The following is a 19,754-nucleotide window of genomic DNA, read 5'->3' as shown; positions in this document are numbered from 1 at the left end:
CATTCACAGCACCCACATGGTAGCTAACAACCATCTAACTTCAGTTTCAGAGAATCCAATGCCCTTTTCTGAACTCCCTGGGCATTGCATGACATGAGTGCACTTATATACATGCAGGTACATCACTCATATGCAGATAAAATAAAAAATAATAAATAAAATAATTTAAAATTACATGTATTGTGTTATTGTAAAGAATTTAGCATATTTATAGTGGGATGTAATATTTAATCAAAGTAAAATGTTCTTATCACATATTTTACTATTGATTTTTTTTTCATTTTCTTTTATAATATCTTGTCTACAATTCTGGAGCTCATTTCCAAGTTTAACATGTGCTCATACTGTTAGAGATTATTACAGTCATTAGAACAACATTCTCCTAGATGAATTTGCATTCACAATGGTGTTGCATTACTGTGTTAAAAAAGAGTCTGATTCTCTTTGATCAGAGTTCAGTAAACATTCTGACCTTCTGTGGAAAGCATCTTGCTGGTTTGGTATATCTCATGGGCATGATTTCAGTTAGAGGGCATGCCTTAGGGAGAAAGCCTTGAAAGAGACTTTAAAGAACAAATTGTCTTTCTGCCTTGGCGTCATTCCACTAGTCTTTGGCATAATCCTAAAGAAATTGATACTCAATATTTCTGAAGATTTTGTGAGAGTTTAGATCATTGCTTTCCTAGCTTAGCCTTATTGTTTGTCATCCCCTAGGTGAGTATGGGTCTCAAGTGATTTCAGAAAATTGAAATAGCGAAATAATACCAACTGAAAAAGTGATTGCTATTACAAAGTATTAATGTGTAGAGTTCAAACTCATTAATCTAGATCAGTCCCCTCTGAGAGACCAGAAAACACAAATGAGAGCGCTACTGAGCATAGGGTCAGACTGACAAAAGATGAAGTGATATTAAAAACAGCTGCAAGCCTACGTTATAATAAAAAGGAGTTGGAAATTTTTTGTTAAATGTTGATGTTGCTTAATGGGGAGTCGTGGTCCTCCTCAATATGCAATTGCTCCGGATGAGAATGCCTGCTAAACCAATGATGAAAGTGCCAGAAATTAAACAGATAATATCAATGAAGGGAAAACATTGCATGAAAGGAATGCTTGAATTTTCCCATTCAATTGTACCCTCTTCAGCTATGATTAACAATGCTCATCTTGATAATATGATAGGTTTCTCTGTGACTCCTACCACTTCATTCTTTGTACAGATGTTAGTTTTTGGAGATTTAGCTAGAGGAATTGAGGATAGATGGTGTTTGTCACTGTAACAGCTGTGGCTATTTGGATAGCAAGAAAGCATTTTTGAAGCATGAGTGGTTCTAACTTGGCAGGTGAGTCCTCGGTGGTGATGGAGCCACAGGCCACACCAAGAAAAAGACAATTCTATAATTGTCTGCATTGCCTGACAGAAGCTTTCCATAATATCAGGAGTGGACATAGGAGATGCTTGTGGAATTGAAATATAATAGGCCTTTTCTCAAATTCCATAGCCATAACACCAAAAACACAAACTGAGTTCTTGGGAATTAAGTAATCTGATTAAGCAAATATAACTTTGTTTGTGAGGAAAGTCTTTGCTCAGCATAAATGAGATATAAGCTAAATATCTAGTACCAAATTTTTGTGGAAGCACAAACTGTTTTGAATATAAGAGAAATGATGAATTAAATGTGTGTTAGAGGTTAAGATAGAGACATTTAATAGAGTAAAACTATTCACTGTTTCAAGACACATGAAAACTAATGTTTAAAGCAATACTATTTTTGCATGAATGAGATCATTTACTCTGTTGTACACTTGACCTAAAACTTCTCAAGGACCATAAACAATATTTAATAAAATCTATTTAATCACTTGTACTTTCTTTAAAAAGTAGTAAAAGCCTCAGATTTTGTGTCTAGTAGGCTGGATAGTAAGTGGTTGGTGTTGGGCAGAGTGGCCCATGCTCTCATTCCCAGCACTTGGGAGGCAGAAGCAGGCAGATCTAAGAAAGCTTGGCCTCCATAGAGAGTCCCAGACCAGCTAGATATACAGGAAGACCTTTTGTCAAAAGAAAAAGTTGTTGTTTACTTGGACACTATTCATGCCACTATTATTAAAGTGGATATATTCTGTCAGGCCAGTTATTATTGCAACTCACAGGGTTCACAGCTGGCCAAGGCCTTAATAATATTAGAAGTCCATTTTTCAAAATTATGTTTATAAATTTATATATATATGGAGAGAGTAACAAAATTTTTCTAAGACGTCAAATTTTAATATTTTATAAATATATGTGTGCCTCGTTTTAATTACGGAGTTTTAAAAAAGGGATTTTATAATTTGGGTCTGGTGGCACAGGCCTTTAATCCCCAAATTCCAGAGGCCTAGGCAGGGATCTCTGAGATCAAGGCCAGCTTGGTCTACATAGTGGTCTACAAGTCCAGGCCAGGTGTGACTATAGAAAATCCTGTCTCAAAAAAGCAAAACAAAAAGGGATCTTTATATACCTCGTTGAAGAACTTCAAAATCTTGACAAGTTTAAGTAAATCCAAAAAATGAGAAATAAAACTAATGTGTGAGTGAATGTTGGTATAGGAAAATGGAGATTGTATATAAAATCTATATATGTACTATATACATTTTACTTAAATTTAAATTTAATACATTTAAATTTCCATTCTTCACATTAGTATCAAATTATTTTGAATGCTAATTTTTGATTTTGTACTTGACTTCAAATTAATTTTTTATAATATTTATTTCCATTGAAACAATATTTAGTGTTGACTAGGAAAACTAATTGCTATACTCTGAAAACATAATGTAAATATTAAAAATAGTGTATTTGTGTTGCTTTCTTATATCTAATTTTGGAAATGGCAATTAGTGATGAATATTTATATATATAGAGAGAGAGGTAGACAGAGAGAAACAGAGACAGACAGAGAAGAACAACGGAGAGAATATTTTTTCACTTTGGCGTTAATGAAGCGTGTAAAAGCTAACACATTTGAAATTATAAGACCACTTCTGAAAAGTTCATGGCTTTCTCAGAATGTACATGGTACTCAGAACCTCTCTGTTACTGGCTTCCTGAGAGCTATTCTTTGTATTCTCTTTATCGCATAAGAAAAAAAAATATCACCCAGCTGGCTAGTTAGTTGGTAATACTTTCCTTTTCATGAATTTTATGAAGTGAGCTCTACTTTTTACCATTACAGATTTCTTAAGCTAGGATTCCTTCGCACATGTATAGTTGAGAAAAATGTTTTAAAAGTTTGGTTCTAGAAATAAAAAACTCTACATCTTCAGGAGGAAGAGGTCTAAATATGATTAAGATCTATTGCATGAAATACACAAAAACTCAATAAAAATATACAAAAAAACTTTTGTATCTTCAATTTTAGCTTTTCAACATATTCTTAATTTTGTTTTTCAGAATACTCTTTATGTCTACTTTTTAAATGTAAGTTTACTTACATAATTCAGCTAAGGTGCAGTATGAGAAATAAACACACACTGAGTGGTTTTAATTTTAGAAAGCGAGTACATTCCAAGGTTTGTCTGATATGGATGATGGACCCATGAATGTGTTTCTAAAAGACAGTACAGCTGGCCTGGCTGGAAAGGACTCTAACCCCTTCTTCATGTTTTCACCAAAGCAACCCCACTTAGATCAGCATTTAGAAAATTTTTCTTCTAATCCATGAAGAAATGTCCTGAACATTAAAACCAAAACTAAAAATCAATGTTCTGAGGCAAATAAGACACTGTGCCCTGTATTGTTTAAGAATCCAGGCCCAGATAACAAACTTCTAATGTTCAAACCTTCACTCAATGAAATATACATAAATATATGCATACAAATATAATTATGAAATTATGAATGAATCCCTTAATTTCTTTGTGCCTGATTTTTCTTAAATTAAAATTAGGTAATATCAACAGTATCTTCTTCATAGAGTGTGTTTGATAAGTAAATGCTTTGACAAGTAAATATTATTGTCCTCGTTTAGTTTCCACCACTGTGACAAAACACTGGCCAAGACCAACTTGGGGAGGAAAGGTTTTATTTGGATTATAGGTTCTGCTCACTGGTTATCACTGAGAAAATCCAGGGCAGGAACACAAGGAAGGAACCTGGAGTCAGAAGCTGAAGCAGAGACGATGGAGGAACTCTGCTTACTGACTGCTGCTCTGGCTGGTGATCAGCCTGCTTTCTGATACAACCCTGGACCGCCTGCCCAGCGTTGGTACAATTGGGTAGGGGTGGGCCCTTCCCATCTATCTGCAATTAAGAAAATGCCTAACAGACCTGGCCACAGGCCAGTCAAATAGAGACAAGGCCTCAATTGAGGTTCCCTCTTCCCAAATGTGTGTCAAGTTGACAACTGCAGCTACTCGGCACGATCATTTAAGGCATTTAGCAGGTTAACTGACAAAAGTAATAAGATAATAAGATTTAGGTATTACTCATATATTTATTGTCCATGTAATTTTTTTATATCTTGCTCTCTGGCCCTTACTATACTTATTCGATCTACACTGGCACACCCATCTAACTCCTTTTGCTGTTAATTTAGTGTTATTTAATTTTGAAATAGAGCATAGCTTGTTCAGGCCAGCTTCTTCTGAGTTTTCTCTGGAACTCACTATGTAGACCAGGCTGGCCTTGAATTAACAGAGATTCACTTGCTTCTCCCTCCTGAGTGCTGGGATTAAATGTATAACCACCATGCCCAGTCATCAAGTCAGCTTCTTAACCATATACTCTAGTGATTTTCCTACATTCACCTTTAAAGTAGTTACCATGACAGGCATTTCCATCATGTCTGGCTGAACGTCCTTTAACACTGCAGGTTTCATAAACACCTGGAACAGTAATTAAGGCAGTTCATAAATATTTTGGCTATTTCTCCAGGTATTTTTTTCTTTTAAAAAATATTATTGAGAATTTCATACATGCATATAAGGTGTTTTGATCAAATCCACACCCACTACTCCCGTCCAAGACCTCCCATATCTCCCCATCACTTTTTTCTGACTTTATGTTTTCTTTCTTTCTTTCTTTCTTTCTTTCTTTCTCTTTCTTTCTTCCTTCCTTCCTTTTCCTTCCTTCCTTTCTTTCTTTCTTTCTTTCTTTCTTTCTTTCTTTCCTTCTTTCTTTCTTTCTTTCTTTCTTTCCTTCTTTCTTTCTTTCTTTCTTTCTTTCCTTCTTTCTTTCTTTCTTTCTTTCTTTCCTTCTTTCTTTCTTTCTTTCTTTCTTTCCTTCTTTCTTTCTTTCTTTCTTTCTTTCTTTCTTTCTTTCTTTCTTTTAGCTTTTTGCTACTCTAACATTGGCCCCTCTGAAGAGGTAACCCTAAAATCTTTTAGGGATTAAATAAGAGCTCCCAAATACTTTTCACATTTTTGGCCTTTGGAACAGAGTATGTTGCTAAGGGGCCCTAGGACATTTTGACTTTTAGCCAAGAAACTGGCTACTTTTCTTTGAAGTCTTTTTACCCTAACTGCCTAGCCAAGTCCTACCTCCTATTTTTATCACACCATGCTCTGAAGAAGTGACCTAAATTGCCAATAGGAAATTGGGACCAAGACTGCTTTGGCTTCTTCCATGTTGAACAGGGATGCAGGGTGAGGCAATTGGGGTACCTCTTCAGTGGGTCTATCTAAAAGACTCCCAAATTACATAACTCTTATCAGTAGGGAGAAAAGAAGGTCCTTGACTGGTGTATAGGGGATGTGAAGGAGAAGTAAAGGCAAGACTAGTTAGCATTACAAATTCTAGTCAGGGGACCAGAAACAAGTCAGAACAGGGCAAATTTCAAATTTTCATATGAGAATCCATTAGAATTTCTTTATGAGAGCTTCCAAAAGCATCCCTCTATTGGGTTCCACATCATTTTTCTTTTGTCTGCCAAGGCTGGACTGGAGAGTGATGGACTCAGGATTTATTTTTAGGCACTTAGATAGAAGTTGGAGTGGTTAGAACAAGTGCCAGTTCCCTCTCAAAGGCTTCTAGATAGAGGGAGAAAACAAATTTAGCCATCATTTTAGAACAATAGTCGGTTATTGGTTTTCCCTAGCTTTATTTACATAGGACATGGTAATGAAAAGTACCAGACTGGCGGGACTAACCTTGGATGTCTAACAGCCATACGTTGACCTATATTAATCTGGTCAGAGGGACTTGAAGGACAGTTTTTGCTCTTTGCCCTCCAGGAGACTGTGGAACATCTCTCAAAATGACCTGTAAGTGTAGTGAGTCACCTGTCCCCCTGTTCAGGGAAGCCGTGGAGACCCCACCAGGTGAACCTGAACCAGTGTCCAGTCTGCTAAGAGGAGGGTCAACTCAAAGGAAACATTTCCTCCATGCTTCCAAGTAAAGCCAGCATGATCAATCGGGACCTTTGACTTATCTTCACATAGATGGAATTGGTAAAAGTCAAAGGAGCCAGGGGCTCCTCCCAAGCCCATGTGACCCCTGAGAAACAGATCCTCCAACAACCTGAAGAGTAAAAATAAATTGGTTTATTTGGGCCAAATGTATGCTTTTAAACACTGTAAATGAATGTATAACCAAAGATTAAAGTGATCAGTATATTTCTTTAAGAGTTCAAGGGCTCAGACTTCCCAGACATTAGGCTTAAGTCCATATAAAATGTTATTTAGACAGTTATTTCTCATTGATGATTTTTTTTTTTTCTGAATCAAAGTGCTGCTCAGATGTAACACTTCAAATCTTGGTCTGAAACACTGTAGTGCCCTCCTCCAGGTATTTTTTAAAGCTGAACATCCCTGTGTTTGTAGTAAGGACTGCATATGAATTTCTTTGGTCAAATGATTCTAAGTGAAAGCATGCATGTCACATTCAAAGTTTACCACTGCACAATTCATTCTCCCAATGCCTCAGTTTGTAGATGCCAGTGATCAGCAGAGCCTCTGTCCACCTCAGTGCTGTACTGAGAAGGCATCATCATCCGCGTTAAATGTGCAGCAAAAACAAGGATTAGCTTCTGTTTTATGCTGCTGAGAATTTGGAGTTTGTTTTGCATTAGAGCTTAAATTAATTTTTCCTGACTCATTCAGAAGCTGTGTTCGCAGTTCTCTTCTTTCATCACTCCATTCAACAAGGGTAACTTGTCAAATAAATAAGAGAAAATATCTTTACTACTATAAAATTTATCCTTGCACAATCTATGAACACACATGAATGCCACAAACACTTCTTCTATCAGAGGATTATTTCACCTTGTGTTTATCATTTTGATACCATTTGAGCATTGCCTAGTTTCATCTCATTATACATCTATCTTATCTTCATTCACTGGTGTAGTTATGAGGACTTGCAGTGTATTACTGTGATACTAAGGTATGTATATACTTCTTTAGAAATGACATGGAAACAGGAGCTGCTAACCTGCTGTAATAAAAAAGTATTCTGTCTTCTTAATAGTCTCAGTTATAAAAATTAAAGATATTCTTCTTACATAAAGGTGTATTTACACATTCCAGAATTACAGTCAAGCTTTACACATTAGTAGGGTGGACAGTGGAATGGAGTGGATTGGATATGGTATAACTAAAAAGCTCTGAGAAAGCAAGAAGAATTTTACAGCAGGAATTGAGTTCTAGAAGTTGTTGGAACAGCTTTATCAAAACTTGTACATTTTTGTGATCTAGCTGCTCACACAGGAAGGAGACCAACAGAGATGCAACATGCACAAAAGCTCCTGGTGACAGGGTGACAGAGACAATACAGCACCTTTTCTACAGAATAGAATGTGAAGGAAATCAAGAATATTTTTTCAATGTATATTTTTATACAGTACATCTTAATCATATTTGGAGGTCCTCCTCTGTCTGCACCATCCTATCCCCCATATCCTGTCTACAGGCTATGCATTCTGTCCTATATGCTAAGGACTTGTTGAGTCAAGTTTGTGTCACTATATGTCCCTCAAGTGTGAGTTCATCCGCTGGAGCCTGTTCAGCCTATGTAGTGTCAATCTCTTAAAGGAGATTGGCTCTCCCTCATCCATCAGTGATCAGCTGGCAATATTTCTTGGCTAAGGTTGGGGCCTCTTGTCCATTTCCCCAGTTCTATGCTAGGTTTTTGTCTGACTGAGTTTGCATGGGTCTTGTGAATGCTGTCACCATTACTGTTAGTGCATATGAACAAGTTCTCAGAAGCCTGGATGACTCATTTTCCTTACAATCATGCACCACCCTGTCTCTGACAATTTTTACATCCCTCTCTTTCTTAATGGTCCCTCAGCCATTAGTGGATGAGGTTAAATATGGGACCTATCCAGGGACATGCACTCTGCAGTCTCTTACTCTCTACACTTCAGCAAGTTGTGGCCTTCTCTATGCAAGGTATTTTCATGAAGAAGCTTTGCTGGTGAGAATTGAAAGATGCATTAGTATCCTCTCTACCCTCTTCTACTAGGTTCCATGAGCCTTAAGTGTAGAGGTTCCACATTAGGTGTGTCACATAGGGCTGGCATCTCACGGACACTTATTCTCTGTGTGTGACCAGTTGTGAAATTTTGTTATAGTCACCATCTGCTACAAAAAGAAGCTTCTTTAATGAGTTTTGAGAGGTATAATTGTCTGTAAATATAAGGATTCATATTTAACATAGAGTAACAAGTTACATTTGTCTAAGGATGTGACACTAGCCTCTATGATCTCTCCAGTCATGTGTATTTAGCTATGTTTACAGTGCCATGCATGACGTCCCTCTGATTGAGTGGGCTCTAAGTTTAATTAGATAACTGCTGATTAACCCCCAAGAAAAAGGTTCCTTCACTGTACTGAAACAGTTTTCTGTGATGGTCATTTTCTGGTTATTGGACTCTAAAGCTGGGTTTGGACCATTGACTGATTTTCTCCCCTAGCAGCTAGCATAGTATCCTCTAGAAGTATGAGAGCTAGTCTTCAGGGAGGAGGCTTCCAGGCCAGTTCCAGCACCATTGCTCCAAGTCTTATGTACAAAATTGCAGTCACCGCCAGCAGCCACTCCTCCGTTCTCGAGGGTGCCGCTCCTTCATTCTCATGGGCATCGAGGCTGCTCTTCTGCTCGCCTGGTGCTGAGGCAGCTGTTTTGCTTGCCCTGTGCTGCCTCCTGTCGTTCCTGCTTCTGCCCGGTCCTGGACCCCAGGGCTGGTGAAGAGACTGTCAGTGGAGCCACACAGGGACACAGGTCTGCTTTATTGCAGGAAGGCACAAGCTTATATAGTGATAGTGGTCCAATCACAGAACAGCAAGTAGGATACCTCATTAGCATAACAGGTTTAGCATCCTATCACAGTACAGCAAGTAGGATACCTTATTAGCATCATCCTATTAGCATAACAGACTTAACATCCTATCACAGAATAGAGGGTAGGATGCCTCATTAGCATACTGGGTTTCAGATTACAGGGCCTGGATTCCTAGAAACCATGTGACCCTGACAGTTGCAATATCACCCTAGGCTCAAGCTTGTCTCCCACACAAAATATGTACTATCTTCAGAAATAAGGTCTTACCTTTAAGTTCTGGAAGGAAATTAAGGGTTTTGGTAATAGCCTGTGCTATTTTGTGAGTCTCTTGCACTAGCATGAGCAACAAGATAATTTTTTAGCCACAATTAGTTCCTTTAGGGTTATTGATTTCTCTGTAGTAGTACATTTGAATTTCTTAATAGGCAAGTGACACTTGTTGCAGTTTTATAGTCTTTTCTGCATTTCATTTTGGATTGTCCATTTCTGTTGAATTAAAGTTCAGTAATAGTTTTTCTGTTATTTCTAACGTAATTAATTCTATCCACTGTATGTCTTCCCAACCATTCCATATTTATGCTATAATTTTGGTGATTATTTTTATATCTTATTTGAGATTATTTTTTAGAATATTCTATGAACAGCTTTAACTTCCAAATATCCCTAATGCTAAATATAAAATCTGTGACATTACTGGTTTATGTTCAATTAACTTGCTTTCATTTTCATTATGAAATCAATTTTTATGTTTTATATGAAGGGAATTTTTTTATCTATTTGTTTTATACCCTTTATTGACTTTTTGTGATTTTCAAATAAAATTTGAAAGTCTTTAGATCTCTTCTGCTATCCATACCTCCCTTTATTGCCTCCCATCCAATTTAATATATTCTAGTATGTATATTTAAATATATATAATACATATTTAAATAAATATATATTAAGACCTATAGGGTCTAATTTGTATCTCCAAATTTCCTTCAGTGTGAGTCCATCTACTGGAGTCAGGTTAACCTACCAAGAGTCCCATATGTAAAAGAGACTGTCTGTGCCTAGCAGCCATCTTTTGCCACAATTTTCTTAGATGCAGCTGAAGCTTCTTACCCACTTCTTCATGTCTATGCTGGGACTTTTTTCTGGTTTTTTGGCTTGAGCTAACATGAGACTTGTGTGTACTGTCACCATTGATGTGACTTTATTTGAGTAACTGACCAGCTGTCTGAAAATCTCTTTTTCCTTGTATGTCATCCACCACCTCTGGCTTTTACAATCCTTCATCCCCTCTTCCACAATGATCCTTGAACCTTGGGAGGAAGAAGTTTAATATAGGTGTCTCATTCATGAATAAGCACTCTGAAGCATCTTATTCAATGCATGTTGCCTAGTGTGGGTTTCTGTGCTAATCACTCTCTGTTCCATAACAAAACTTTTCTGGTGAAAGCTGACAGATACACTAATCTATGGGTAGGTATAATAACAAGTTATTAAGAGTCAGTTTAATATGGTAACTATTTAGATAAAAACTAGTATTAGGCTTTTTCCTGTGTCCAGTGACCTGTATAGCCTCAGGTTACTATGCTTGATATCAATGTCAGGTCTGGGCTCCAACCTAGGAAGCTGACTAAAATTCAATTAAATATGGTTGGTTACTCCCATAATATTTGTGACACTATTGCAGTGGCGGACATATCTGCTAGGCCAGTTGCTATTGAATGGGAAAGGGGAACATTAGACTAGGAAGGGTTAATGCAGTGGGGAATGGGAGGGCAGTACAGAGAAATAAGTATGGGGAGGGATAAGTAACACTAAGGGCCTTCAATAAAAGTCACATGGAAACTTACCACTACAGAAGCTTCTTAAAATATATGCATATACATGCCTGGAAAATTTTAACTGTATATTGTAACTTTAATTTGTATATTTGACATTTTATATTTATAAACCTTGAGTTCTGTTCTAGAATGGGGGTAAAGTTACTTGAAGAAAGTATAATCTTTCAGCTCTTGCTTTTAATATCATTTGAGAACCATAGGAATTGCTCTTTTTAATTTTTCTTCCCAAATAAGACTTATCTAAATATTCTTACTAATAATGCATGTCATGTGTTTTCTCCCTTAGCTGTTTGGTGGAGTCCAGTGCTATTTTTTTTAATTAATGTTTTTGAGAATTTTGTATGTGAATACACTCTGTTTATATCCTTTATACTCCTCTTCCTCTTTAACTCCTCCCTCTCCCCTACTCTTGGATTCATGGCCTCTTCTTCTATAACTATTATTTTGACATAAATATACACACAGAGAGACACAAACATAGGCACAAAGACATACAGACACACGTGCACAAACGTAACTTATTGAGTCCATTTGATGTTGCTTATATGTTCTCATATTTAGGGCTAATATCTGAGATTGGATGGTGTATCAGGAATCTCTTCCTTGGTGAAAACTGATTCTCCCCTCCTCAGCAGCCATCATCAAGGGATGGGGCTTGTAAAATTTTGCCCATCTTTATTGGCATGCCAACTGCTCTGGTCATTAGGTAGGTCTTGTTTAGGCAAGTGTCTTGTTCAGATTTTATGGGTGTAGATTCATTATAGTGTCTAGAAGTTACTACCTTGCCACAGAGTCTTGGTCCTTTGCTTCTTGTCTTTCTGGCCCCTCTTTCACAATGTTCCCTGAGCCTTAGGTGTACGTATTGTGTTTCATATGTACTAATTGCAGCTGGACACCCCATGGTCACATATTCTCTGCATTTTGTCCAGCTGTGGATCTAGCAATAGTATCTATATGTTGCTCAAGGAAGGTTCTTGAATGCAGGGTGAAAAGCTACACTTACCTGTGTATATCAGGGTAAGTAATTGGAATATAGTTAGAAATTATATTGGTTTGGGACATAGCAGTAGTAGGCTCTCTTCTGGGGTCTATGACCTCTTTAGTCATAGGTAGTTTGCAGATTTACAGTACCAGGCATAGTGCTCTGGGAGTGCTAGTGCTCTTACCTGTGATCCACCTGAAGGTTACTTTTGCTAGCATCACTTATATATCTAATTTTTAAAATTTGGAAATATAACACTCCAACAAACCTAAAGTTTAATTTCCTAAAATCTACTGATTTATTTGTATTTTTCTATTTGAGGTTGTTTAAAACTATAAGAAAGGAAACTTATTCTTCTTTGAAATTGATTAAAAATCATTGGTATGCATTTGAGTCTTTATTATCTTTAAATAAATTTTACTTTTAGTTGTGTTTTTTATTTGAGGCATCTTTATAGTTTTTAGACTTCTAAACTTCTCATTGATCCTTTTTAAATCTACCTGTTAATCACACTTTCATATAAAATTTTATCTAATAACATCATGGTGGAACTCCAGTAGTTGTTTATCTCTCTGACTTAAATTTGACCCCCTCATATTTTTCATAGGCTGCGTGTTTTAATGAATATATTACATTGTATATGAAGAGCTGAAGATATAATTTTAGTGATGTTATCTTCCTCCAGAAGGATTTACTTTGGCTTCTAACATATCACATATTAAGAGACTTTTAAAATCAAGTCAGGAATTGAACTGATATAGATGGATATCTATTGGGTCCTTACAAAAATATCTGATGTTTGTTTACTAATGGGATCCCTCCTCGAAGACGTATGCTAAATTCCAATTTTTTCACATTAACCAGGTAAGTCTTCATAAACTCTGTACAGTTTTTCATCTACGCTTCAAGTAATACATTCTTTGAAGCGAAAAGTTACACCAAACGTCAAGCTCTCCTCAGGGATTAAGTTCTCAGCGCTTTTGTAGTTTTAAGATGACTTCAAATAACTTTTTCTGTCAAAGTTTCTAGTCGTTCTTAGCTTGAAGGTTGATCTGAAGCAAACTAGTCCATGGTTACTGAAAGAAAAAAATTCAAATGATCTATTTTTAAACAACCAGAAATATGTAAAATGCCTTTTGGGTGAATAGACATCAGTCATCGAGGAGTTAAATATGTAAGCAGTAATAAAGAATTTATCTCCATGGATGTATTAAAACATTCATTGGGTACTACCACTAATCAATACAATTGCATTAAACATTTCCAATTTCTAAAGGCAGGCTCATAGTGTTATAAAATCTCTTTTTCTTTTCAATAGGGAATTTGAAATAAGAAATGCTAGAATTTTATGCATTTGAAATTTGAGACACTGGATTATTTTATAGTTGTGCTGAATTCTTAGTTATAAATAGAAGCAGAAAGGGAACTGTTCAAAATAGAAATAAAGGACTAAATAAATTAAACCTGATTTAGTTAATCAAATAAAATGTGATTCAATTCAAAATCATCTATTAGCTACTTTTTTCAAGCTGCTCAGATATGTCCTGGGGAAGGGTGGCTAGAAATTAACTTATAGTTCCCAGAAATATTCCTTATTGAATTAGATTGAGAATTTCCCCTTTATAGTGTTCAAGAATATATTTTAATCTCCATTACTAAAGAATTCAGTTGCAGAAGCAAATAATGCAGCATTTTTGATGCTTTCAGGTTTTGAAATAATTCACAGAGAGGGTATTTTGGTTGCATTTGATTTTTTTGGATGCAGAGAAAAATGTCTTTCAGTGTCTTAGAAGCAGTATTTGACTGCCAAGGTATCTTGCATGTGCCCTTTGCTTGAATGACACACTGAAGTGTTTCATTTGGGGAAAAAAAAAATTCCTCAAATAGTTTTATACTATTTCTGCGAAGTTGTAGTGTTCTTATTTAAAAATTTAATTGATACAACTGTGAGTCAAAAGATTAAACCAAGCTTGTAGTTCACCCAGACCACACATTTTACAATTGTTAAAATTTAATGAATTATTACTGTGTGATTGATTACCTCTACCTACGATTGTTCAGAAAATAATAGTTTACCAATATGTCCCATTAAAAATGCTTCACAACTGCGTGATTCAGATTTACAGAAATTTAGGCCTTGTACTGTTATCACAATAGTGCTTTATCTTGATAAACAATAGATCTGTAAAATACTAAAAAGTTGAAAAACTTTCTAGCTATCACTAGAACCTAAAACCAAATGTGGGATAGCATAATGCTAAGCTATTGTTGAGACTTAAAAGGCAAGAGCAGGGGCTGGAGAGATGGCTCAGCGCTTAAGAGCACTGACTGCTCTTTCAGAGGACCCGGGTTTGATTTCCAGCACCCACATGGCGTCTGCGAACTGTCCTAAACTCCAGTTCCAAGGGAATCCGAAGCCCTCTTCTGACCTCCGCAGCATCGCACGACATGGGTGCTGTCACATACATGCAGGCAATACACTCATACACATAAAACAAAATAAGACGGTGCACTTACCTACATGCAGGCAATACACTCATACACATAAAATAAAAGTTTAGCCAGGCATGGTGGTGCACTCCTTTAATCCCAGCACTTGGGAGGCAGAGGCAGGAGGATCTCTGTGAGTTCAAGGCCAGCCTGGTCTACATAGTGAGTTCCAGGACAGCTAGGGCTACAGGGAGACCCTGTCTCAAAAAAGTCAAAAAGTCAGAAAAAAAAAAAAAAGGCAAGAGCAGATATAACGCTGAACAATATCATTGTTTGAAACCATCCTAAATTTGGTTTTCTGTTTGTTTATTCTTTTGTTTGTTTGACAGGATCTCACTAGAATCAACCTGGAAGTCACTATGTGAACCAGGCAAGTCTTAGTCTTGCAGAGATCTCCTTGCCTCTGCCTCCTGAGAGCTGGAACTAAAGGCATGCCACCACATCCAGCATCTTAAATTCTTCATAAAATAAAAAGACAACAATAATGGAAGCAAAGAAGTCATTGAGTGTAAAAGGGAAGGAGAGAGGGATGAGGGAGGGAGGAAAGAGAGGACAGAAGGAGGAGGGGCGAGGAAGGAGGAAGGAAAATGTTTAATCCAATATCTCTCTAAAACCATGAAAAAGCAAGCACAAATATGTATGCTTACATCCATACGTGAGTCTGTGGACTGTACATGTCAGGGTACACCTTTCCACATTGGCAGGAAAAAATAATTATATTGGTTGATTATTGATCAAACCTAATTGCTAATAGCTTAGCTTTTCCATTTCTTTTAATTTGCTTAATATTTTTATTGATATAATTTCATTCACTTTAAGCATTATAAAAATTCCTGTTTGATTTTATATATTTAAATTCTTTAAATAAACATGATATACACTATTAACATACTATTGATATGTTACTTATGAATTACAGATTTTAAATTTTAACTGAAGGTAATAAAAGCAAATTAGTATATTCATCGAAATTACTCTGTTAGTTCTCTTATAACTTTAAACAACTGATGACACAAGTGGGGTTGGAATGATTTTTAAAAACAGTGAATTTCATTGTTTTATTTTATATGCTCAAAAACGATATTGTTGAAATACTGCCCAAATGATATTATTTAGGTCTTATCTATATTATTAATAGTTTATTTCCTATTTTGTACAAACTTGTGTGTTTTTAGATCAAATGGATAAAATGTTGAAACTTGCTATATGAACTCATAATTGATTGAAGTTTTTATTTGAATGTTGGAACTGACTAATTACCTAGAGCCATATTGGAACAGAATATCTAGTAAAATAATAAGTAGCCAATTACCACACAAAGAAGAATGTTAGGTTATTTCCTTCTTCTAGGTAAGCATTTAAAGAATTACCTTAGATAAATATGCTTTCATCTTTTTATTATGTGCCACACAATCATTTCATTAAACTTATTTGCATGTATTTATTAAATAAATCTACCTGCCTCCCCTGATTAAAATTTCTAATCAAATTGCTTAGTTGGCAGCGTAATTAACTTCATGGGCAATGTTCTCACTCCACTTCCCACAGATGCCAGACCTATATACTAATAATAGCATTGATATTTTCTTGGAAAATCTGCAGAACTGAGTGCAATAATAAATCTCTCCATATGTGACTCTGCCACACTAATACTATAAAATTGAGAAGTACTTTTCCTTTGAAGGGGGAAATTTTAAGATCAATTTAAGAAATTTATAGAGACCCAAGTGATAGAATTTTTTTTTTCCTAAGTGGTAAAATACAAATACTCAAGTTAAAACAAAGTACATATCTTGGTATTTTGAAAGGTAGTAATTAACCCCATACTATTAGGAGATATTTGTAAAAAGTTCCATAAAAGTTTCTGCAAACAGGATTGATCTTGTTAGAAAGTTGGCAGGCAGAAACTACAGAGGAGTTGTTCACAGGCTTTTGCTATGGGGCTTTCATCTAATAATAAAAGGAAAGGGAGAACGTGAATATGATAATGGGACACGGATGAGTCGAGCATCTATAGACGTCTTTCTCCTTGCTTTAATGCCATATGCCATTAAAGAACTTGGCTGTGTAAACTGGACCCTCTCCAAAGCCTCAGTGCATCAAGATGGAAAATAAAAAAATATTGGAGCCAGGATGTTACATATCTTATCTTCTGAGAGTTATTAACTCAGAGTTACCATATGTGATGGCTGTTTATGGTTAGGATGGTCAAGATCATTATTGGGAATATTGAGCCCAATACTAATTCTAGCGTCAGGAATTCTGTTTCACAGCAAGTCTTCTGCTGTCAGGTTTGGCAAAACTTCAAACCTAACATTCAAAGTCTGAAAGCTTAAAACCGTGAAAGCTTATTTAGATTCCCTAAATGGCCTGGTTTAGCTGCTATCTGGTCACTTGACACTTTGTAAGACATCACAGAGTAAAAAAAAGTTAATCTTTGCAGCTATGTTTCAAAACAGCATTAGATTCATTTCAAATGCCTTTATTCTTGGGTATCAAACAAGTCAGGTATTTCCAGGCTATAGAACACAGGTTTCTGTTTGTTTGTTTTTATTGTAGTTGTTGCTTCTCATGCTGAAGGTTGTTTAGTCAGAGGCTGAAGACATCCATTTCCTTTAAGGTTTTTTTTAAAATTTATGTGCATGTGTGTATCCATGTGTCTATTTGTCATATGTGTGCAGGTGCCTGTGGAGGCCAGAAGACTGTATTGGATCACCTGGACAGGAGATTGCAGGCATTTGTGAGCTGAACAGCTTAAGGGCTGGGTGTGTAGTTAGAGTCCTCTGGAAGAGCCCTAAGGGCTCTTAACGCTGAACCATCTTTGCAGCCCCAAGACTTCCGTTTATCCTATTTTATCATTAACAGTGAAAGTGGGCCACATTCTTTTTTTTTTTTTTTTTTTTTAATCATTATTTTTTTTTTCATACAGAAGAATTCATTCCAAAGCAATTGACATTGAGACGTTTTCACATGCATTTCTAATCTCTATATACATGACTATCACTGGTCACAGTCGCCCACCTTCTGAGCTCCTCGGCATCTGAGCATGAATACAAACTCATCAGATAGACAGCCTTCCTCTCCCACTAGAGGCTCCATACTCTGCCATCCCTGTCACTGTCCACTGTGCCACATTCTTTTAAAAAGTGATTGGGGCAAAGAGGAGGAAGCCACATTGATGAGGTAAGCATTGAAATACATAGGTGGATTTTAGCATAGAATGAATGTTTGAAACTCCAATAGGGACATGAATATAGCATTTCAAATTTAAAACATAATTACACATTCTCTCATTCTTGTTTTTCCTCAGCATCTAGCTCCCTTGATCAGCAGGATGCATGAAAATTTAAATCTATTTCTATACAAGATTGAATTATTCTTTCAGTGTACTTATTTGTTAGACAACTTAAAGGCTATCAAGACAATATAAGATAGAATTTTGAATGACCAGGAAAATTTTCACCTCGTTTTCTATATGAAAAGAAAAGCCTTCCCTAGGTGGACTTGGCTGGTTTTTTTTTTTTTTTGCATGTTTTTCTCTTGAGTTCTGAAGGATTTCTCATTAAGTAGAGTTAGTAGTCTCAGATCTTGAATCATTTATGGCTGTTTTTGTTTGTGACACTAAATTTGAGTATGTTGATCTATTGGATGTCCGTAAAGGGAATTTTTAAAATTGGAATTTTATTTTATTTTTTGCAATAATAAACAACATCATTTTCCACCAACATGAATCATAAATGTCTAGATTGCAACAATTTTGCCTCAAAACACAATTTTAGATCTTTATTTACCAAACACTAAGTTCTCTGAAGAATAGACTAGTGTTAGCCAGTATGGATAAATGAATGTCTGAAATAAAGTATTAATCTTTACCATAATTATACATATTTATTTAATTATTTATTGAAGGGTGGATATATGCCACATGTGGAGGTTAGAGGACAAGACTTGTAGGAATTGGTTCTCTCCTTCTTCCATGTAGTTCCAGAAATTAAACTCAGATCATCAGACTTGGGCACAAGTTCCTTTACCTGCTGAGCCATCTCATTGACTCCTAAATTGTCAATTTTGACAGTTACTTAGAAACTCAAATTATTAAGTCCAAGCTCAATTTGAAAATTATATTCAGATTTTCTTTTGAAAACCAGAATTTTGACTCTTGAAGCAAAATATTTTGTTTATAATATATGCTCTGTATTTTAAATTTTAAAGGAATATCCTACCTGGTGTATATAAGAGACTGTAGAGTGCATGTTTTTGGACAGGACTCCTATATTAAATCTCACCCACCCATAGCTCAGGGACCATTGTGAAAGACAGGACAGAAAGATAATAAGAGCCAGGGTTGATGGATGAACATAAGGGAACAGTTTGCAGACCCCTAGAAATGTGCTCATATGAACTTACAGCAACGGTGACAGGATACACAAGACCCATGCAGACTCATCAGACAGAAAACCAACATAGAACTGTGGAACTGGGCAGCAGGCCCATTTAGCAGAGGAAGAATTGGCACCTAATTTGTATTGGGTGAGGGGGAGTTGATCATCTTTAACATAGAGACTCTAGATAGGCTGGCTAGACTCCAGAGGATGAACTTGCACCAATGGACATCTGGGTACAAAATCTTGACTTGATAGGCCTTAACATTAAGTATGACAGAATGCATGAAAGCTGGTGTTTGTGGGAGAGGATGCTATGGGAAGCTCTTGATGGGGAAGGAGGTCTAAATATGATTAAGATTTATTGTATAAAATATACATAAAATAGAAAAATGCCATCTAGGAATAAATATTCATTTCAACGTCTAAACACATCAAAATTAGAAATATTAAAGAAAAAAAAACTACATTAACTGTGAGGCAGGGGGGTGGAAGAGGGGGGTGGGGTGAATGTGTTAACCAAAACTAAGGATACATGGAAAAGTCTATGGCACACTCTATTTCTCAGCTAATTAAAAAATAAAAAAATGGACTGGAGAGACAGCTTAGTAGTTAAGAGCCCTGACTGCTATTGCAGAGAATCTGGGTTCAGTTTCCAGCACCACATGGCAGCTAGCAAGCACCTGTAGCTTCAGTTCCAGGAATCTGCTGCCCTCTGTTTGCTTCCATGGGCATTGCACAACATGTGCATTTACATGCATGCAGGCACAACACTGGTAAACATAAAATAAGAATGAATATATATATATA

The 19,754-nt window shown here is 36.2% G+C and overlaps 1 pseudogene; it reads left to right on the top strand.

Annotated features, from left to right (window-relative positions):
* The window catches only part of LOC103734253, an 86,419-nt pseudogene that overhangs the window by 52,621 nt on the left and 14,044 nt on the right, over positions 1 to 19,754 (top strand).

The sequence above is a fragment of the Nannospalax galili genome, unplaced genomic scaffold (assembly GCF_000622305.1).
Source record: "Nannospalax galili isolate Female #2095 unplaced genomic scaffold, S.galili_v1.0 scaffold550, whole genome shotgun sequence".
In the NCBI taxonomy this organism is placed as follows: Eukaryota; Metazoa; Chordata; class Mammalia; order Rodentia; family Spalacidae; genus Nannospalax; species Nannospalax galili.
Note: the sequence above shows the minus strand (reverse complement) of the source record. Positions and strands in the feature narration are given on the sequence as shown.